The sequence below is a fragment of the Ovis canadensis genome, chromosome 1 (assembly GCF_042477335.2).
Source record: "Ovis canadensis isolate MfBH-ARS-UI-01 breed Bighorn chromosome 1, ARS-UI_OviCan_v2, whole genome shotgun sequence".
NCBI classification, from domain to species: Eukaryota; Metazoa; Chordata; class Mammalia; order Artiodactyla; family Bovidae; genus Ovis; species Ovis canadensis.
Window position 1 is genome coordinate 234,184,409 of NC_091245.1, and position 23,276 is coordinate 234,207,684.

Consider the following 23,276-nt stretch of genomic DNA (forward strand, 5'->3'; position numbering starts at 1 on the left):
GAATACAAGTTAAATACAAGTGGTTCCACACTTTTAATGAAAATTATTTTTGAGTAGGCAGCAAGAGTAACAAAGAAAGAAATATTGAGTGAGAGAGAGATGCAGGAAGTCAATATCTCCATGTACAGAATTTCCAAAAACATGAAAATCCCAATGGGACTTTCTGGAAAAGGCAAATTCCAGGTTGCCTATTCTGGGTACATGTGTGCTAAGTTGCTTCAGTCATGTCCCACTCTTTGCGACCCTATGAACTGTAGCCTGGGTTCCTCTGTCTATGGGATTGGTCAGGCAAGAATACTGGAGTGGGTTGCCATGACCTTCTCCAAGGGATCTTCCTAACCCAGGAAGTGAACCTGAGTCTCTTACATCTCCAGCACTGGCAGGTGGATTCTTCACCCCTAGCACCAGCTGGGAAGCCCCTCAATTCATGGTAAGATTTGTGTTAAATACAATGTGTGGGTGGGGCATTGAGTTTCCTGGAACTGGAGATTACAATGTGGTGACCCTTAACTGAAATCTGTCTGCAAAACCATTTTTGATGATCTACACTGATTTTAGAAATATTTTTGAAATCCAGCTGTCACAAAAGAAGATGTCACATTCTTTTATATTTTTTTAAATAACATTGCAAGTTCTGGATTCTCTCACAAGCTCTGAGGTTCTGGCAACACTGGGCCAGTGTTCTTGCCTACCATCAGCTGGCAGTAGCTGTGTGGCATCTCCCACTCGTCTGTTAGCTGCCAGGCCCTGCAGGCTTTTGAGGTTTCATCCTTATCAAGGGTATTTATGTCGGTAGAGGTGTCTTAGGGGTTTAGAACAGTAGGACCTTTGGAAAATCTTTTTCGAGGCAAAATACATCTGTTTGAAAGCAAACAGATGGGAGTATTGTGGGATCTCTTGGGGGACCCTAATAGATAGGTCTTTGCTCTACCTGGAAGATGGCACCAGTCCCTTCTCAGGTCACTCTCAGGGTATAAAGATTTGAATAACAACCTTCAGATTGAATTTCTCAGGACAGTTTCCTTTGTGATCGAGTCACCAGTTTAGCAAAATGCATGGCACAAATTGTGCCTAATAAATATTAATTGAATGAATAAAAGTTCAGATGACTGTAATGTTCTCCACTCTCTAAATTGAGCATGAGAAGGTATTTGCTTTTTTTTTTTCTTTAAAAAAAAGATAGTAGTTCAGATCTCTGGGTGTCATCTCTCCCCCACCATACAGGAAAATCTCCATTTCTTCTATGGACCTTTATGATCCTCAGGAAGTTCACCTCCTACTAACCAGCAAACCAGATACCAGCAAACTGGACCACCTCTAGAGTCCCTTCCAGCTTTTAAAATGAGCCTGACAAGAAATGAGCCAAGAGTATACCAACTGATGACCAGCTGTGCTACAGGGAGGAACATGGGGCATTTGTCACTTGCTTATCTGGGCAATACAGCATTGAAATCAGGACACACCCGGCTTCCACAAACTCAATGAATAATTCTTGTGTCAACCAGCTGCTTTCATTTTGTTAAAAGGAAACTGGTTTTCAGTGTTCCAATGTACTTGGCCGGATTTTCCACAGGATAATGATGAGCAAATGCTGGTTGTTTATAAACCTTGCTTATAAACCAGGAAGTCCAAACTCAGAAAGCCTACAGAGCCAGGCAGGTAGTGGACATGAATGAACATTGCTGATACGATCAAAAGGGACAGCCACTCTCCCTCACTACAAGTTGCCGTTCTTAAGCTGCTAAATCATATCCGACTCTTTAGCACCCCCGCGGACTGTAATCCACCAGGCTCCTTGGTCCATGGGATTCTCCAGGCAAGAATACTGGAGTAGGTTACCATTTCCTTCTCCAGGGGATCTTCCTGACCCAGAAACTGAACCCACATCTCCTGCACTGACAGATTCTTTCCCTCTGAGCCACCAGGGAAAGTACCTGAAGCTAACATAGGAATTTGGGTCCAGTGTTGCTAGGTATTCTGATTTTTTTAAGTGAAGCCATGTATCTGACTTATACAGACAGTTCCAAATTAAACAAAGCAACAAAAACAGACCGACCTGAGCAGGCCTTCGGTTCGGTTCAGTCGCTCAGTCGTGTCTGACTCTTTGCGAACCCATGAATCGCAGCACGCCAGGCCTCCCTGTCCATCACCAACTCCCAGAGTTTACTCAGATTCACGTCCATCGAGTCAATGATGCCATCCAGCCATCTCATCCTCTGTCGTCCCCTTCTCCTCCTGCCCCCAATACCTCCCAGCATCAGAGTCTTTTCCAATGAGTCAACACTTTGCATGAGGTGGCCAAAGTACTGGAGTTTCAGCTTTAGCATCATCCCCTTCAAAGAAATCCCAGGGCTGATCTCCTTCAGAATGGACTGATTGGATCTCCTTGCAGTCCAAGGGACTCTCAAGAGTTTTCTCCAACACCACAGTTCAAACGCATCAATTCTTTGGTGCTCACCCTTCTTCACAGTCCAACTCTCACATCCATACATGACCACAGGAAAAATCATAGCCTTGACTAGACAGACCTTAGTCGGCAAAGTAATGTCTCTGCTTTTGAATATGCTATCTAGGTTGGTCATAACTTTTCTTCCAAGGAGTAAGCGTCTTTTAATTTCATGGCTACAGTCACCATCTGCAGTGATTTTGGAGCCCCCCAAAATAAAGTCTGACACTGTTTCCACTGTTTCCCCATCTATTTCCCATGAAGTGATGGGATCTGATGCCATGATCTTCATTTTCTGAATGTTGAGCTTTAAGCCAACTTTTTCACTCTCCTCTTTCACTTTCATCAAGAGGCTCTTTAGTTCCTCTTCACTTTCTGCCATCAGGGTGGTGTCATCTGTATATCTGAGGTTATTGATATTTCTCCCAGCAATCTTGATTCCAGCTTGTGTTTCTTCCAGTCCAGCATTTCTCATGATGTACTCTGCATAGAAGTTAAATAAGCAGGGTGACAATATACAGCCTTGATGTACTCCTTTTCCTATTTGGAACCAGTCTGTTGTTCTATGTCCAGTTCTAACTGTTGCTTCCTGACCTGCATACAGATTTCTCAAGAGGCAGGTCAGGTGGTCTGGTATTCCCATCTCTCTCAAAATTTTCCACCGTTTATTGTGATCCACACAGTCAAAGGCTTTGGCATAGCCAATTAAGCAGAAATAGGTATTTTTCTGGAACTCTCTTGCTTTTTCCATGATCCAGCTGATGTTGGCAATTTGATCTCTGGTTCTTCTGCCTTTTTGAAAACCAGCTTGAACATCTGGAAGTTCACGGTTCACGTATTGCTGAAGCCTGGCTTGAAGAATTTTGAGCATTACTTTACTAGCATGTGAGATGAGTGCAATTGTGCGGTAGTTTGAGCATTCTTTGGCATTGCCTTTCTTTGGGATTGGAATGAAAACTGACTTTTCCCAGTCCCGTGGCCACTGCTGAGTTTTCCAAATTTGCTGGCATATTGAGTGCAGCACTTTCACAGCATCATCTTTCAGGATTTGAAATAGCTCAACTGGAATTCTATCACCTCCACTATCTTGAGTCCTAAACCCTCAGGTTTTTGAAGTCTGCTGTTTAGGCAGGTAGCAGGTAACTTCCTGGGTGAAGGCTTTCAGGAAAAGGAAGGCATCTAAGGCACCTTGGTGGCCTGTGCAGAGCAATAGAAAAATCTCCTCTCCTCCCCCATCCTCAGCTACAAAGGGCCCTAGGACCCTCTGAAAAGAAACCTAAGTTTTATTTTTTCTTAGATTTTTTTCTTAATGAGGCACTTTGGAACCTTTACAAAAAAGAACCATACAAATGCGAAGTAGTTAACTCACAAAGCACCCATGTGGGAATGCTTTAGTAGTATCAGCCAGAGACAAGAACACAACTCCTCTGCCAGCAGCTGAAACTGTGGTGCACATGAACGTCTGTATCTGTACGTGTATGTGTGTGTGTATTTACAATAGGTGATTAACGCTGAATGTTTATTGTAAGAATGCTTTTTTCTTTTTACATTCCCAAATCTGGTTTTAGCCGTTTTCCTCCTTCACCAAATAACCCTGGGACGGAAATGCATCCCTTGCCCAGATCGGTTTTGTTTCAAATGTGGGGAAGGAAATAGGCAAGCTTTTCAGACTTTGATCCCTGGACCGATTACTTTCTGACTCACAATGAGGCCAGAGAGAGGACATGTGAAAAGAACAGATGCTGAGAATCTGCACTGTCCCAGGCCTCAGCAGTGGAGTGGGCTCCTCTAGCTAGGTTTTACAGTAATGATGAAAATAAAATACTACCATCACTTCCATTCCGGCTGTGTGTCTCATTTTGTGCAGAAAAAAAAAAAAAAATTTGTGACTAAATGCCAATTTTTATTTTTAAAGTTTCATTTGTAAAGTGGAGATATTGATCACTACCTTGTAGGATTTTTGTGAGCATTGATAAGTTTAACATCTATAAAACACCTAGAAGAGTACCCAGTGTATAGTCGAAATGAAAAGATGGTGGGTGCTATTATTGCTATTACTTTATAGTTTTTTTGTATGCTTTGTGACCTTGCTGCTTTGCGTGTAGCCTGGGATCCCCAGGGTCCATATCCTCTGGGTGCTTGTTAGAGACACGGGATCTCAGTTCCTCCTGCAGACCTCCTGGCTTAGTCTGTTTGGGCTGCTGTATCAGGTTACCCCAGACAGGGGGGTTTAAACGCCAAGTACATATTTCTCAAGTTCTGGAGGGAGCAAGTCAGAGAGCAGGGTGCCAGCTTTGTCAGGTTCCAGATGCATGCCCACTTCCCTGTTTACAGAGAGTGGTCTCCTTGCTGGGACCTCACATGGTGGGAAGAGAATGAGCTGGCTTTCTGGGCTCTTCTTATCAAAGCACTAATCCCATGAGAGCCCCACCCTCATCACCTAACGACCTCTTACAAGGCTTCACCTCCAAATACCATCACCCTGGGTCTACGATTTCAACATATGAGCTCTAGGAGACGCAGACATTCAGTCCATAACACCTATTTGAATCAAAAGCTGAATTTTAGCAAGACTGCAGGTGAGCCATGTTCCAGTCAAGCTGGAGAAAGCTTAGCTTTATGAAATATTGCTGTAGTTTGGTCACTAAGTCAAGTCCGACTCTTTTGCGACCCCATGGGCTGTAGCCCACCAGGTTCCTCTGCCCATGGGACTTCCCAAGCCAAGAGTATTGGAGTGGGTTGCCATTTCCATCTCCATCTCCAGGGGATCTTCCCAACCCAGGTTGGGAAGATTAAACCCAAATCTTCTACATTGGCAGGAAGATTCTTTGCACTTTTTATATTTTAAATATCCTTAAATAATGTCCTGAAATTTGAATTCTTTCATACCACCTACACAATGTTTGCTATATCCGTGTTCCATCTGCACCATTATTTATTATACCTAATACATATTTTGAATAGTCCTAATTTTTTAAAAAAGATTTTAACTTGTTCCTGAATAGTAATATAAAAGATTCTAAGCCTAGTAATATTTGTTTCTAATATACTTTGAGATAAATAATTAGCTATTAAGTTTTAAAAAAAAAGTCCTCATGTACCAGTAAAAGCCTGAGTGTGTCCAGGGTACGCACACCGTCTTTCAAGCAACATTTCCCCTGGGCAGAGGGTATCACTGTTTATAAGAAAGCTGTGCTCAGTGATTTAATAAAGTGAAAGCTTTTTTTGCCCCACAGATCTGAATAATCACTCCCTGGTTTTTCTATTTTGTCAGTTCAAACTGAGGCTGCATAATATGACAGAAAAGATTTTACCAGTTTGATAGACCACTTTCTATCAAAAAGTGGGTCACAGTGGTATCTGGGTCACATTCCTTTCTCTCTTCTTTCTTAACTTCCATCAGTATCTATTCAGTAGCCACTACATGCCAGGCCTAGTGCTTGGCATGAAAGACACAATTGAGGAACAGAGTTCCTTCTCGAGGGCCCTGCCGTCTGGTAGGTTGTGATGAGTGTAGTAGAAAGTGACAAAGGTTTTGGTAGAGTAATGCTCAGGACATCATGGAGGCATAAGCAGAGCACCTGACCCACCCATGGGGTCTAAGCAAAGTTTCCTGGCAAGAAGTAGAGTCTTAGACACAAAAGACTTGCCAAGGTGTAGAGGACAGGCTTAAAAGGGGACACTCCATGGGCAGAGCTGCAGACCAAGAAACAACAAAGCAAATCTCCCAGAGTCTCAGTTTCTTCATTTGTGATGTGAAACAGGAAGAAAGATAGTTATCTCATTAGACCACTTAGAATGAAAGCACTAAGGTATGTGTGTGTTCATCTGTGAGAATTATGTGTCAGCACTTTCAGGGATCTGTGTACAGAGAAGGAGGCAGTACCAAATCATAGCTATCATTCCACAGCAGTTATACACCCAAGAGAAATGAAAATACGTGTCTACGTAAAAATTTGCCCACAAGTATTTATAGCATCATTGTTCACATTAGCTGAAAAGTGGAAACAATCCTAATGCCCATCAACTAATGAGTGGGTAAATAAAATATGATATATCTATACAATGCAACATTTTTTGGCAATAAAAAGAAATGAAGTATTGATACCTGATACAGAATGTATGAACCTGAAAACATCATGCTGAGTGAAAGAAGCCAGAAATAAAAGGTCACGTAATATATAACTCCAGTTACATGAGATGTCCAGGATAGGCAATTCTGGACCATAGGTGTATTCAATAGATTCTTATAAATCTAGAAAGACAGAGTAGACTGACTGGTGGTTGCCTGTGGCTGGAAGAAGGATGAGTGTGGCAAGTGCCTGCTAATGGGTACTGAGTTTCTTTTGGGGGTATAGAAATGTTAAGATCGATTGTGGTGATGGTCATACAACTCTCTGAACATACCAAAAACCACTGAATTGTACACCTTTTTTTTCTTTTCTTTTGGCTACACCATACGGCATGCAGGATCTTAAGTTCTCCAATCAGGGATTGAACACGTGGCCACTGAAGTAGAAGCATGGAGTCTTAACCACGGGACCACCAGGGAAGACCCTGAACTGTACACTTTAAATATTTAAATTGTAGTATGTGAATGATCTTAAGCTATTATTTTAATTACTAACACTCTCATAGCATAATCTAGACAGAGTTCTAAGTGTTGCATACTGCTTATGTTAACTATTTGTTACCTTATCCAGTGAGTTGGGGACCATGATGGTCCCCAGAGGTGACTGTCCCACAGCCAGTAAGTGGAAGAGCTGCAATATGAACCCAGGATGACTGGCTCTGGCAGATATACACTTCCACTCTGCACTGTCCCAGCTTGGGAACCATCAAAAGATTTCGTTTTAGACTTAAACCTCTGAGTTCTGATCTTAGCCCTGTTGCTTACCAGCCAAGTGATCCTGGACAAGTGACTGAAGTTAGTTTTCGCATATGTTAAATGGAGATGATAATATTGCATACCTCACAGGGCTGGTATTTAGTACAAGGACTATCTGTAGCAAGCCATGATTAACTGTGAGGTCCTTCTTCTATGCAGTATTGTCACTGGTTTAAGAACCAAAATGCAGCCCACAAATTGAAGCAGCACGCAGCCTAACACTGTGGAGACTTGGAGAGTCGGCTTATTATTTCTGCAAGTACAGAATTTTCCACATAGAAATGGCCTGGTAAACTAGAGGTCTGGCATTCTACCTTTTACATAACGTAACTTAAAATTAAAGGTTTAAATGACAATAAAAATTCTTGCCACATGCATGAAGCATTTGAACTGTTAAGGATTTGCTTTTTATTGCATGAAAACAAACAGAAGTGTGGGAAGGAAAGAAATGTGTCACTTCCCCAGCACTGATCTGCAAGGGCAAAGTGACCTTACAGGAGAAGAAAAATGACAGTAATTTCCAAACTAATCTAATTTTAAATTTCTGGATTTTTCATTTCATCTCGTGGAGACGTACTTATTCTTGGAAGGAAAAATAAAATCCCCAACAACATTAGCAACAAATGAAGTTATATAAGTGTTGCTGGCAAATGTACACTGCCCAGCGCTACAGAGCTCATTTGCAAAGCCGGGAAGCAAATCAAAGTCCACCGTGGTTCTCTCAGTGCCCAGGATGTTTCTTTGAGCACAGTTTGTGACCAGAATTTTTTTTTTAATTCAGGAGGTGGCACAGTTTGCTGTGGTGTGATTCAGTCTCCTCTTTTATCTCCTATAACTTTCCTTCTAACACTCAAGGGACCAGCTTCCCCCGCAGATTCCCACCCTGGGGAAAATGGACCAGCCGTGCAGGTCATCTTTGACTCCTCCTTTACTCTTCCATGTCTGCTCTATGGGTCATTTGGCAGGCCTCCTCCAAAATACATCATGAATCTTTTCACTTCTAACTCCTTTGCCACTACTAATCTAAGCTACCTACCCCTCCTACTTGGGCTAGGTAATTATCTTCTAATGTTCTGCCTCCACTGCGCTCCCTAGAATCACTCCTCCACAGAAAAACCAGAAAGGAATTTTATTTAATTATATTTATTTTGGGGGCCTCACTGGGTGGCTTGTGGGATCTTAGTTCCCCCACCAGAGATTGAACCTGTGCCCTTGGCAATGAAAACATCAAGTCCTACACTGGAAGTCCTAAGAGAGGTATTTTAAAAGTGCATTGGGTCAACGTCCTGCTTTAAATGTATCAAAACTCAGAATCCAAATTGACAGTTGGAACATGAAAAGGTGTTCAATATCATTAATCATCAGGGGAAGTAAAATTAAACCTACAGTGAGAGACTAATACACACCTGTCAGAATGACTCGAATTTTAAAAATTAAAAAGACTGACAGTACCAAATATTGCTGAGGATGTAGTGGATGTGGAGGAACTAGGACTCTAGACACTGCTAGTGGAAGGAAAAATTGTTCGGTGATATCTAAGAAAGCTAAAATATATGCTTACCTGATGACCTGGCAATTCCCCTCCTAGGTGTGTATGTATAGGTATATGTGTACGGGTGTGTGTATATACACACACACACACATATCCAGGATTAATGAGTACCTATGGCCCCTAAACAGGGGATTCTCTGGCGGTTCAGTGGTTAGGGCTCAGTGCTTTCACTGCAGGGGTCTGAGTTTGATCCCTGGTAGGGGAACTAAGATCCCACAAGCCCACATGATCTAATAGATATCATCTCTAATAAAAGTCAGCAACAATCTAAATGTTTATCAACAGTACAATAGATAAGCTATGATGTATTAATATAACAACGTGCAACAAGTAATATTAAAGTGTAGACTCCTGGCTCATGCAACTCTCAGATGATTCTCTCAGAGAGAGTCATCCATGAATGGAGACTGACAAAGGTTTGGGACTTCTCTGATGGTTCAATGGTTAGGTCTCTGCACTTCCACCTTAAGGGACACAGGTTCCAAAGGATTGTGCATACCATGGAGTGTGACAAAAAAAAAAAAGTTTGTACTATATAATTTGATTGATAAGTTAAAAAATAGGAAAAACTGGGACTTCCCTGGAGATCCTGTGGCTAAGATTCAGTGCTACCAATGCAGGGGGCCTAAATTTGATCGATCCCTGGTCAGGGAACTAGATCCCACTTGACACAACTGAAGATCCCACATGCCATAACTAAGACCCAACACAGACAAATAGATTAAAGAAAAAGTAGAAAGCTGAGCTGCAGTGATAGAAGGCCAGTTGGCGGTTACTCGGTCTTTAGCTTTGCTGGGGACTGGGCTGGAGGGACGGTTAGACAGAGAAGTGGCGTGAAGCCAGCATCTGAGGTCTGGAAATGTTCTATATCTTGAGCTGGGTGGCTGTTTCATGGGTTGTGTGTGTTGTCATCAAGTGTACACATTTCGTGCACCTTACAACATGTATTTTACTTCAATTTGAAAGAGTCAATAGCACCCAATGCACTTACAATGGAAGCTACCCGCAACGTCACAGGCTAGCTCCTGCCCTCTCTCCTCACCTCATCCTTCATGCCTCTTGTTCTTCATGCTTCTCCACACCTGCTTTCCCGTTTCCCCTCAAACATGCTGCTTTCTACCCGTTACTCCATTTTATTTTCTTCGAAGTCTCTATAAGTAAGTGAGTAAGTAAGTAACGTCACTCAGCCGTGTCCGACTCTTTGCGACCCCATGGACTGTAGCCTACCAGGCTCTTCCCTCCATGGGATTCTTCAGGCAAGAGTACTGGAGTGGGTTGCCATTTCCTTCTCCAGGGGATCTTCCCAACCCAGGGATCTATCCTGGGTCTCCTGCATTCCATGCAGACGCTTTAACCTCTGAGCCACCAGGGAAGCCTGGTAAAGTCTCTATAGCATTTGAATAGCATTTGAAATTATTTTATTTGACTACTTATACTCTGCCTTCCTCTCCTAGCAGATCAGCTACATGATGGTGGGGTCATTGTTTTACTAAAGCTTTAGCGCCAGTGCATACAATAAGGTGATTATGGGACTCAGGTATTTGTGGTATGCATCATGACATGGTCCTCAAATATCTGTAGAAAGTTACATTTCTGAGTGTTCACAGTATCTTGCTATTCTTAATGTTTCAAATAGAAGATAGCTATTGTGGCCATTTTGCAAGTATCCTATATGACTAATGTATTCATTCCTTTACTCTATAAATATTAATGAAATGCTCACTACAAGCAAAGTTGACTTAGCTAGTATCATGTGCTGATACAATGAGGGACAAGAGAGGGAGAATAAAAAATACAGAAGACAGGAGTTGGAATTGAGCGATTATGTCTTAAAGTTGGAAGAATGTCACTGCTTCATGTGACACTTAAAAGGACAAGTGGGTGGGGATATAGATGAATTTATTGGTAAGGAAGTAGAAAATTTTGAGAGTTCTTACTTAATGGCTTCTATTTCCTCTGAAGTTGGAAGCAACGTCATGTGCTGAAATAGAGAAGGGTAGGAGGGAGCTTAAGACACTGCAGTGGTTTTACATTCTTCCTGCTCAGGGAGCATGTTCTTCAGTGTATCAACACCTGCCCTGCCTCTCCCAGGGTGAAGGCTGCAGGATGGTGCTGTGGTAAAGTAGGCAGGGAGGGAGCTATGGGTCTTCATACAGTATAGCTGAAATGGAAAGTCAACAATGGAGGTGAAAGGCTATGAGCCAGGAGGAAGGGGGAGATCCATTCAATGGCTTTTGTAACATCTAGATCAAGATGGCAGAATGATCACACAGAGAAACTTCTTTCTTCTTCCAAGCACGGATAAAAACATTTTGAGAAATGTAGACAATGATAAAAAAAAAAAACAACAACAATATGGGGCTTTGGGGAAAGTGGTTAAGTCAGGAGGAAAGTTACATTGTTCTAAATGTCTTATCCAGGAGGAGGTTGGAGACATGGATTAGTTATTGACTTTGCTCAGTTCAGTTCAGTTCAGTTGCTCAGTCGTGTTTGACTCTTTGCAACCTCATGAATCACAGCACGCCAGTCCTCCCTGTCCATCACCATCTCCCGGAGTTCACTCAGACTCACGTCCATCAAGTCCGTGATGCCATCCAGCCATCTCATCCTCTGTCGTCCCCTTCTCCTCCTGCCCCCAATCCCTCCCAGCATCAAAGCCTTTTCCAATGAGTCAACTCTTCGCATGAGGTATCCAAAGTACTGGAGTTTCAGCTTTAGCATCATTCCCTCCAAAGAAATCCCAGGGCTGATCTCCTTCAGAATGGACTGGTTGGATCTCCTTGCAGTCCAAGGGACTCTCAAGAGTCTTCAACACCACAGTTTAAAAGCATCAATTCTTCAGCACTCAGCTTTCTTCACAGACCAACTCTCACATCCATACATGACCACAGGAAAAACCATAGCCTTGACTAGACGGACCTTTGTTGGCAAAGTAATGTCTCTGCTTGTTGCTGCTGCTGCTGCTAAGTTGCTTCAGTCCTGTCCAACTCTGTGCGACCCCATAGACGGCAGCTCACCAGGCTCCCCCGTCCCTGGGATTCTCCAGGCAAGAACACTGGAGTAGGTTGCCATTTCCTTCTCCAATGCGTGAAAGTAAAAAATGAAAGTGAGGTCACTGAGTCGTGTGCAACTGTCAGCGACCCCATGGACTGCAGCCTACCAGGCTTCTCCGTCCATGGGATTTTCTAGGCAAGAGTACTGGAGTGGGGTGCCATTGCCTTCTCCGGTCTCTGCTTGTTAGAGAAATATAAATTTAAGTTTGTTAAAACCACTAAGCAATTAGAAATAGAATGTGTAATGTCCACACTTGTTGAAGAAAAAGAAAAGGAATTAGGAAAACTGGACAATCCAAAAGAACAGAAGGGAAAAAAGAACAGTCTTTAATGCATTCCCTGGTGGTCCAGTGGTTAAGAATTAGCTTGCCAGTGCAGGGGACATGGGTTCAATCGCTGGTCTCGGAAGATTCCACATGCTGCGGGGCAACTAAGCCCAGGCACCACAACTACTGAGTCCACACTCTGCAACTACTGAAGCTTGCATGCCTAGAGCCTGTGCTCCATAATGAGAAAACCCACTGCAATGAGAAGCCCACACACTGCAACGAAGACCCAGCACAGCAAAAAATAAATAAATGGATTTAAAAAAAAGAAATGGTCTTTATAAAATAGAAACTATAAAATGTCAAAGATAAGTTGATTACTAATCACAATGAAAAATATTTTAACTCACCTATGAAAAGATGGGACTCTTAGACTGGCTTTTTTAAAAAATCCAGTTATTCCTATGACTTACATACCTCAAAAAAGAATTACACAGAAAGATTTCAAATAAAGGAATGGGAAAAAGATACATCAGGAAATCAGTACCCTAAAGAAGGCTGCCTTAACAATACTAATATCAGATAAAGTGGATATTAAAGTATTTCTGGGAACAAAGATTTCATACAGATTATGAAACTATTCACCAAGATAGTATAAAAACCATAAATCTGTATGTCCTTAACAACACAGTTTTTATGGAAGGTACTGAAAACTGGCTCATTCAATACTACTTCAACCCTCTGCTTATTGTGGTAAAGAACACATTTCCCAGCCTCCCTTCTCTCTGTGACCAGGCTTCTGCCAACCAGAAATTTGAAAGGTGAAAGGAAATACTTAGTGGCCACAGTGTCCTTCAGGCAGGAAGGGTGATGGAGGGGTTTGGTTCTTCTATGTTGTTGGAAGGGTTCACAAATCCTGGCTTTTCCATTGGCGGGGCCAAGTGTCAGGCAGTGACTGGCTGTGGCGTTTCTATAGGATGCTGGATATTTTTCCTGGCTGTGCTACTCACAGGCTGGGTAACACCCAAGCTTGGTTCCCCAGCCTGGCTGAAATTCTGCAAGCTACCTTGTACCCTGTAATAAGTCCCTTTCTGCTTAAACTGGCTGGATGTGATCCATATATCATCCTAGGGTAGCTTCCCTGGTGGCTCAGTGGTAAAGAATCCGTCTGCAATAAAGAAGATATGAGTTCTGTCCCTGGGTTGGGAAGATTCCCAGGAGGAAGAAATGACAGTCCACTCCAGTATTCCTGCCCAGAAAATCTCATGGACAGAGAAGTCTGGCAGAGGACAGTTGGGAGTCAGTCACCACTGAGCACACGTGCTATGCTAGAGTCTTCCCAGATGGTGTAGTGGCAAAGAATCAGCCTGCCAGTACATGAGAGGCAGGAGACACAGGTTCGATCCCTGGGTCAGGAAGATCCCCTGGAGAAGGAAGTGGCAACCCACTCCAGTATTCTTGCCTGGAAAATTCCATGGACAAAGGACCCTGGTGGGCTATAGTCTATGATGCATGAATGCTGTGCTGGATCTAAGCCCAAGCATTACCAGCACTTATGGGCTTCTAACTTTGTTGGGGGAAGTATTCTGGTAGATTTCCTAGAGCAGGTGACAGCTGTAGTGAGAAGTGTGAGCTGGAATTCACCACTGTGAATGGAGACGAGAGTAGTAGGAGAGCTCAAATGGAGAAGGAAGAGCAAGTGCAAAGTGGAGCCCAGGAGATGTAGCACTCTAGTTAGTTCAAGGTTCTTAATTCAGGATAAGGAGTATGGAGTGAGAAAAAAAAGAGAAAAGAACAGGGTGGCCAGGTCAGGGGAAAGTCACAAACGACCCTGCATGCACATGTGAAGACTGCAACAAAGTTCAAACTAGCTCAGTTGTAGATTCTGGTAATCATTATCTTACTGCTACCTGTCCCCCACCCCGTTGTCCCCCAGGAGAAAGCCTATGTGTGGTAGAAGAGAATTTAGTTAAATAGGAAAAAGTAAAAAATGAGAGGGGAGAAAGAGAAAGAAGTGTGGGGGTTGAGGGAGAAAAAGACAGGAAGGGACAGAGACAAGACAGACAGACAGACAGACAGAGAGTTCTGGCAAAGACAAATCTTAGGAGTCTGCCTGCCAATGCTGGGTACACAGGTTCAAACCCTGGCCTGGGAATCTTCTACATGCCACAGGGCAGCTGAGCCCATGCGTGTCCTGAAGCCTGTGATCTGTGATCTGTGAGAAGCCCTCACACAGCAATGAAGACCCAGTGCAGCCCCCAAAATAAAAAAAAAACAAAACAGGACAAATCTTAGGATTCAGGCTCTGGCCTCTTCACAGCTGCCCTAGTTCCTATACCCATTCTGTTATCCAATCAAACACTGACAAATATACCAACTTACAATCAAGTTGCTTATAAGATTCATTTATATATTTTAATAAACATTTCCCCCCCTTCCTCTTATTTTTCTCTTCATTTTTGTTCATTTTGGTTATTATGTAAATTCAATGGGAAATTATGTATTTTTATGTAATAAAATATAGGTAATTTCCAACATGTTAAACACTTAGGAAGAATAACTATAGCTATAATGATCTTAATCAGCTTCATGAGGACTTGATATTAGGAAAACTACAGAAAGTCAAGCAAATGTGCTAAATGAAGATTTGAAAGAAAGAGCAGCTGACCAGGTAGAAAGACTGAATTTTATGCAACTGTCAATTTAAAAAATATATATTTGTGTGGTCACACCATAAGTATAAGTATACGCTGCATCCTGTAGCAGGCAGGATCTAGTTCCTTGACCAGGGATTGAACCCAGGCCCCCTGCATTGGGAACATAGAGTCTTAGCCACTGGACCACCAGGAAAGTCCCACAGTTGTTACTTCTTAAACTTACAGTTTTGGTTGCAGTGTGTGGAGGGCGTGGCTGTTAGAGTGCTTCTTCCCTACTCCTTGGTTTACTGTGAGCCGACATTTTCCTGGTCTCTAGTTCCAAACTGTATAAAACTATAATTTGTTGTGATAAAGGTACCATGGAAGCTGCTGTGTGTTGGTTGCTCAGTTGTGTCCGACTCTTTGTGAACCCTTGAACTGTTGCCCGCCAGGCTCTTCTGTCCATGGAATTCTCAAGGCAAGAATACTGGAGTGGGTAGCTATTCCTTTCTCCAGGGGATCTTCCTGACCCAGGGATCAAACCTGGGTCTCTCACATTGGAGGCAGATTCTTTGTCACTGAGCCATCAGGGAAACCCAAAGGATATGTTGCCTCCCTGTCAGGACTGAACCCTGGTCTCCCGCATGACAGGTGGGGATACTCACCACTACACTAACGAGGATGGCGAAACATAGGCAGCTTCCACTGAGACTTGAGCTCAGATCGCTGGATTCAGAGTCCAGAGTGCGAACCATTATACCATGGAACTTCACACATGATGGAAGAGCATTATTTAATAAGTGATAGTAGAACAACTGGTTACGTACTAAGGAAAGATGTCAATGTAGATCCTTATTTTACATCTAAGACCACACCAAATCCAATATGGATTAAAGAGAGCAGAAAGTGCCAATCACATCAAAAAGACTAAAGGAAAAACATGACTTTGTATTAAGTATCAGTGAAGTGCAAAGGAATTTGGGAGTACTTTCTAAGCTTAAAAGTATTAGAAGAAATGTTTTAAAAGAAGAGATTAAATTCACTTGACCACAGTGATTATAAACTTTCATACTATCTGACTCCTCCAACTAATATATCCTTAACTTAGGGAAAATCTTGTATCCATATGAAAGACAACATATTACAGTTGACCCCTCCTCCTCATACATGTTGTTCAAGGGCCAACTATATTATACAAAATGGTCATGCAAATAAAGCAAAATCAGTAGAAACACAATTTCTGAGCACCTAGCCCTGGTCAAGTCTATGCTGGAGAGTTTGCAAACATTCAGTTAAGGTGGACATCCCCAACTGGTCCAGGAAGAACCTGAGGGTCAGAGGTGTGAAAGTTTTTGCCTATGTCACTCGCCTCAGGAGCCATAAGTTGTTTTTGACCTGTCAGTCTTCTGATCCATCCGAGCTCCTCCCAGTCAGGCTTACATTCACACCTTGATTTATTTCAAGATCATGGCCCAGGCCCAGGAGATGGAGAGTCTCAGGTATTGAAGGTGTGGTCCCATTCATTCCTCTTGCCAAGGGATCAGGTTTAGGAATGAACAGGTGCTAGATTCTGGCAATTAAGTTGAGAGGGAGAAATCTTCTAAGAAGCGTTTGGGAAATAATTTCTCACTTATATTAGAGAGTGCCTTTGTCTTTTTCACTCTACCATTTTGTATTCCTACCAGGATTATCTGAAAATTTAATCTGTTGTTCCATACCTTCGCTGGGCCTTGGTATTGCCAATTTACTGTTTGCTTTTTTGTTTCTTGTATTTTAGCAAATCTAATAGATGTTGGTGATGGACAGGGAGGCCTGGCATGCTGTGATTCATGGGGTCGCAAAGAGTTGGACAAGACTGAGTGACTGAACTGAACTGAACTGAATAGATGTGTAGTAGTATTTTGCTGTGATTTTAATTTGTATTTCTCTGAATACTGAAAAACCAAACAAACAATACCTAATGCAATAAATATCCTAAAGAACAATTTTTGTGAATTTAAATGTATTGATCTTTTTACTTACTAATTTCCTTTTTTTGTTTAAAATTACAAAATTCTTCCCCAAAGAGAAATCAGAAGAAAATTCAGCTACATTTTAAGGGTTGTGAATGGATGTGGTACCTAGAGATGCTATAGACATCTCATGATCATTAAAGGTGGGGCAGAGCCAAGTCTTTGCAGGGGAAAAGGTCAATCCTAATCATACTCGCCCTACCACCCCAACCAGAGGCTCTATTTGGGACTCTATCATAGGGGAGATAGTACATTTCCTTCTTATTTAGTACCATTGAGCTTGGGTCTTCCATTGCTTATCAAATGCCTTGTAACACTTGGCAAGATATTACATCAGTGCATAAGAAAAGCATCAAAGTGTCATCACAGGGAAACATCTATTCCCTAGCCTTCCTCCCAAAATATTTTCAGCTGCATATTACATTTGAGGTATCTGTTGGGGACTTGGGCTGGTGGCACACTCAGTGAGTGGAAGCACTGAGATTTGAAACCATACATACAATTCTAAATTAGAATATATATAGCCTATTAACACAGAGAAAAAAAGGTTTAACCTCATAAGGAAGCAAAGAAAAGTAGACTAAACAAGAATGAGACTCCATTTTTTAAAACTGTTACATGATTCAAAAAAGATTTAATGGGTAAGTATTGTCATACTTATCCGGCATTTAAGAAGGTAAATTTATCACATCTCAAAAATAGCAGCAGCAACCACCATTTATTGAGTACTTACTATATAACAAATACTATACAAAACAATGGAGAAGGCAATGGCACTCCACTCCAGTACTCTTGCCTGGAAAATCCCATGGTTGGAGAAGCCTGGTAGGCTGCAGTCCATGGGGTCGCTAAGAGTCGGACATGACTGAGCGACTTCACTTTCACTTTTCACTTTCTGGCATTGGAGAAGGAAATGGCAACCCACTCCAGTGTTCTTGCCTGGAGAATCCCAGGGATGGGGGAGCCTGGTGGGCTGCCATCTATGGGGTCGCACAGAGTCGGACACGACTGAAGCGACTTAGCAGCAGCAGCAGCAGCTTAGCAGCATACAAAACAAGCAAAGTTGATTTAACCCTTAAAACAAGCTAATAAAATAGATATCATTATTTTCAGTTTAAAAATAAGGCTTAGGACTTTCCTGGTGGTACAGTGGTTGAGAATCTGCCTGCCAATGCAGGGTACACGGGTTCAATCCCTGGTCTGGGAGATTTCACATGACACAGAACAACTAGGCCAGTTCCCCACAATTACTGAGCCTGTGCTCTAGAGCCTGGGAGCCACAGCTTCTGAGCCGGCGTGCTGCAACTACTGAGCCTGTGTGCCTAAAGCCTCTGCTCTGCAACAGGAGAAGCTACCTCAATAAGAAGCCTGAACATCGCAACTAGAGAGTAGCCCCTGCTCGTCGTAACTAGTGAAAACCCACAAAGTAGGGAAAACTGAGCACTACCAAAACTAAAATTAAACAAAAATAAAGATAAGGTTTAGAGAGACCTCCTGGCTCTGCTGAGTTCTCACACCACAAAAGGTTGTTCTTTGCAGCCCCATCACTTTACAAAGTGAACAAACATGTGCCAAGGGGACTAGCGAAATAGGGACACCAAAAAAGAGGGGAAATGAAGAGTTTGAAGTCTGACATTCAAAAAAAGAAAACCGTTAAGTAGTCATCACAGGGAAACATCTATTCCTTAGCCTTCCTTCCAGCATATTTCCAGCTGAATATTGCATTTATTTTGAGTTACGTCTTGGGGAATTGGGCTGGCTGCACATTCACCATTGGCAAGGCCCTTTAATGGTATCATTCCAGCCCATGATGTCAAGATTCAACCCATAACTGACTCTAAAGCCTGTGCTTACAATAAAGACTACTGGGAACTCTGAAAGCAATTTAGCAAATTAAATCAATAGCCTCAAGAACATCTGTATTTCTTAATCTGTTAAATTAAATATTGTGTTTTGATACACACACACAAAATATTGTGAAAAATTGTAAAAGCATTAAGAATAAATGTGATAGAGTTTTTAATAATAATAAAAACTAGAAATTAATACAAATGTTTAACCATAGGGGAGTTGCTAATTATGTAATATAACTATTACAAATAATCTTTATGAGGATTTAAAAGTGGGAACTGATTGTATTATATCAAGTGTAGGAAAAAAACAATGCATAAGAGTATTTATAAAATTATTCAGAACTGTCACAAAGAAAATTTTAAAGGAGCAGAAAAAAGATGGAGAAGAAACACACTTAAAAATGTTAACAGAGACTAGATCCCTGTATAACGGATTTTTCTCTGATTTCTTGTCTTTTCTGTAATGAGAATGTTCTCCGAGGAGTACTACTTTTAGAGCAGAAATAATCCTAATAATCTTTATTTTCAAAAAGGTGTAAAGGGGGCTTCTTATGGCCCACTGTTTAAGAATCTGCCTTGCAATGCAAGGGACACTGGTTCAATCCCTGGTCTGGGAAGATATCACATGCTGCAGAGCAACTAAGCCCACGCACCACACCTCCTGAGCCTACATGCCCCAGCCACTGGGCCCAAGTACCCTAGAGCCTGTGCTCTGCCACAAGGGAAGCCTCTGCCATGAGAAGCCCAGGCACCGCAACCAGAGAAAGCCTGGGTGCAGCAGCAAAGACCCACCACAGCCAAACAATCAATAAGTCAGTCTTTTTTCTTAAAAAAAGTTGCAAATGTTTTTATTTAGATAGTAAAAATTACTGAGGGGTGGAAAGGATTCACATGAAGACACTGTAATTGTGATTCCTCAGTGCTCAGGGGAAAGGCTGGGAGGGGACGCCCATAGCTGTCCTTACTCACAGTTTTTCAGAACTTGATGTCAAATATTTTGCCCCACTGTCAGCTCATGTTATTCAAAATCTGGTTCAGAAATCACGGCCATATGAGACTTATTCAAAACTTATATACATACAAAGTACCTAGGTTGATTACCTATGTTTCTAAATCACTAATCCCAGAAATATCTAGGGAGGTACAGGACTTTCTGAAGCTTGAGTAGGAAACAAAAATACTATCCAAAATCGACAAAGCTTGTTATTATAATTTATTAACAGTCACTCCTTTCTGGAAACACTCTCTTGTGTCTATATCACCCAACGACCCCTCATAGTTTTCCACCCATCCTCTCTGGCTGGCTCTTCTCTCGCCTCTGATGCTCTTCACTTTGTACTTCTCCAAAATCTACCCGCTCACCTCGTCTGTCCCAGGCACTCCGCTCCTCTCTCTGTATCTTGCCTGGACAATCTCATCTACTCTACCAGCTCCTGCTGCCCTCCGAATAGTAGTCACCTTCCAGTAGCCCCTAAAGCTCATATTAATAACTTAGAAATAGGTTTCATATAAACATTTTCATTAACCTTTATTTTTGAATTACAGATTACTCTCAGAAACAGTTATTAAAGGACAGTGTATAACACAATATGTTACATTTGAATGACTGTTTCCACCCAGTAATTCATTGATTGTCTGATTGCTGATGTTTCGGAGTGAGGGTGACTAGCACATAGCTTTCAATGTGCTTCCTCTCAATGGTAGCCATTGTCAAGTCAACACAGTACTTTAAAAAATTCACTTGAGAAAGCCTTCTGTTGAAGAAGGCACTTAGGGTACAGCCACGCCATGGCACACGTGCTGGCCACGCCTAGTGAGGGACCAGAGGGACACCTGCTAAGTAAAATGGCTATTCCTGGAATGAATTTGTGTATAAATGGAAAATACGATAACCCCCAAATCGTCCTTTCTAAGCAAATTCCACCTTTCCTTGTAAATGGTTTACATCGGTTCTGAGTCTCATTGCTTTGCATTGTCTGAGAATCAAGGCATTTGTGCTTTCATCCCATCAAAAGATTGATGATAAGGTACATCAGCCACTTCCCCTTCCTTGTTCCCTCCCTCAGAGGTTGCCTTGAACTTTTTTTTTTTTTCTTTTTTCTGTTTGCCTGCACCACGAAGCATGTGGGACCTAACTCCTTTGCAGTGGAAGTGCAGAGTCTTTACTAGACCGCCAGAGAATTCTACCCTGCCACCCCTACCCCAGACTCTTTAAGGTGATTCTCTCACAACTGCATAAGCTCAGCTCAGTGTTGTCCTGTCCTGCACACCCTGCCTTTGTTGTGCTTGTTCAGTTGGTAGCAAATCATTTCAGCTCAACTAATATTTTGGGTGTCAACTATGTATGAAGAGCTATGGCAGGTACTCTAGAGCGCGAGACAAATGGAACAAGAATCTTCTGAAGTAAATCAATTCTGACCCCTTCCTGTAGTTTGCAGGCCTGAAGTAGCTGTCAGACACTATCCTCAGCTCAATGGCTTTGTGGCTGGTGCTCAGGGTCAAAACCAGTTGGGGGCTGCTGCTGCTGCTAAGTCGCTTCAGTCGTGTCTGACTCTGTGTGACCCCACAGAAGGCAGCCCACCAGGCTCCCCTGTCCCTGGGATTCTCCAGGCAAGAGTACTGGAGTGGGCTAGTGCTGCTTATTTTCTTCTCTATAGCAATCTTCATTGCAAACTTCAACTTAGTACAAACTTAGGTGTAAAAAAACCCAAATTCGGAATTAGATATTTCAAATTCTCCCCAGCTATTCTGTCCTCTGGAGAAGGAAATGGCAACTCACTCTAGTATTCTTGCCTAGAGAATCCCACGGACAGAGGAGCCTGGCAGGCTCTAGTCCGTGGGGTCACAAGAGTCGGACACGACTTAGTGACTAAACCACCACCACCATTCTGTCCTCATTTTGTACTGTGTGTTAGTCTCTCAGTCGTGTCCGACTCTGCTAAGCACTCAGCCAGGCTTCTCTGTCCATGAAATTCTCTAAGCAAGCATACTGGCACGGTATGCTTTTTCTTCTCTAGGGGATCTTCCTGACCCAGTGATCAAACCTGGGTCTCCCACACCTTGGACAGATTCTTTACCATCTGAGCCACCTATTGGGGTATAGCCAGTTAACAATGTTGTGATAGTTTCAGATGAGCAACAGAGGGACTCAGTCATACATACACATGGACCCACTCTCCCCTAAACTCCCCTCCAATCCAGGCTGCCACGTAACATTGCAGAGTTCCATGTGTGATTTAGGCAGTCCAAGATCCCTATGGAAATCATCCTCTATGCATTGGTCGTCTTATTCCCATTTCTGATATAAATGATCAAGAAAAAAAACATCAGAAACGGAAGGATGGGTGGTGTCTTCAGAATCTTGTAGCTTTTTATCTATCAGTGCAAGATATTACTGTGAAGTCTTGCCTGGAGAAATTGTGGAAATATCCAGACATAAAGTCCAAACTCTTGATATTATACCAAGGTCTGAAGGAAACGTAATGGCTTTCTGTATCTTTGAATATGCTTATTTTGCAAGACCAGATAGTATATTTGAAGACCAGATGGTTTACACAGTAAGATATCATTGTGGTCAGCAGCTGGCCATTGAAGGCCCCGTGGATGCAGATTTGGTTAGCACTGTCTCAGAATCTGCTACACCTGCTGCTCTTGGTTATGCAACAAAGTGTGGGCTTCCATACGTGGAGGTGCTATGTAAAAACCGGTATGTAGGAAGAACATTCATTCAGCCAAACATGAGGTTAAGACAACTTGGTGTTGTGAAAAAATTTGGAGTACTGTCAGACAACTTTAAAGGAAAAAGAATTGTTCTTGTAGATGATTCAATTGTGAGAGGCAATACCATCTCAAGTTGACCCATTATCAAGTTCCTCAAAGTATCTGGTGCCAAAGAGGTACATATTCATGTAACTTCACCACCAATTAGATATCCATGCTTCATGGGAATAAACATACCAACATAAGAAGAGCTTATTGCCAATAAACCAGAATTTGAGCATATTTCAGATTATCTAGGAGCAAACAGTGTTGTATATCTGTCAGTAGAAGGACTGGTTTCATCTATACAAGAAGGAATAACACTGAAAAAACAGAGAGTGAAAAAGCAAGACATTATGGTTCAAGAAAATGGGAATGGTCTGGAATGTTTTGAAAACAATGGTCATTGTACAAAGGAAGATATTTTGTTTCAAGAAAATGAGAATGGTCTGGAATGTTTTGAAAAGAATGATCATTGTACAGCTTTTCTGACTGGAAAATACCCTGTGAAATTGGAATGGTAGCTGCTAGGGGCAGACATCATGTTTCAGGACACAAAAGTTGGTGAGGAAGTTATAGCGGTCACACCTTCTTTTACTGTTACTCAGTTGGTACAGTGTGAAATGCCACATGCTTGTAAGTTCTGAGATTTTTTTTTTCTGAAAAGGATACCAAATTGCTATGATTTATTTAGTAATCCTGGATAAACACTTTGGTATTATGTAGGGACTTGGATGATCCTTTCAGTTTTATTCAGTACTGTTATTTTTTAGAGATCATGTACATTTCAGATCATCAGCAGTAATGTAGC

General features: G+C 42.1%; 1 long non-coding RNA gene and 1 pseudogene across 2 annotated transcripts in view; one reads left to right on the top strand and one right to left on the bottom strand.

The window, feature by feature from the left end:
- LOC138424648 (uncharacterized) overlaps positions 1-23,276 on the bottom strand; it is a 108,250-nt gene that overhangs the window by 73,162 nt on the left and 11,812 nt on the right. The gene's annotated exons all lie outside the window — the stretch shown is intronic.
- Positions 16,309-22,989, top strand: LOC138429935 (amidophosphoribosyltransferase pseudogene; annotated as a pseudogene).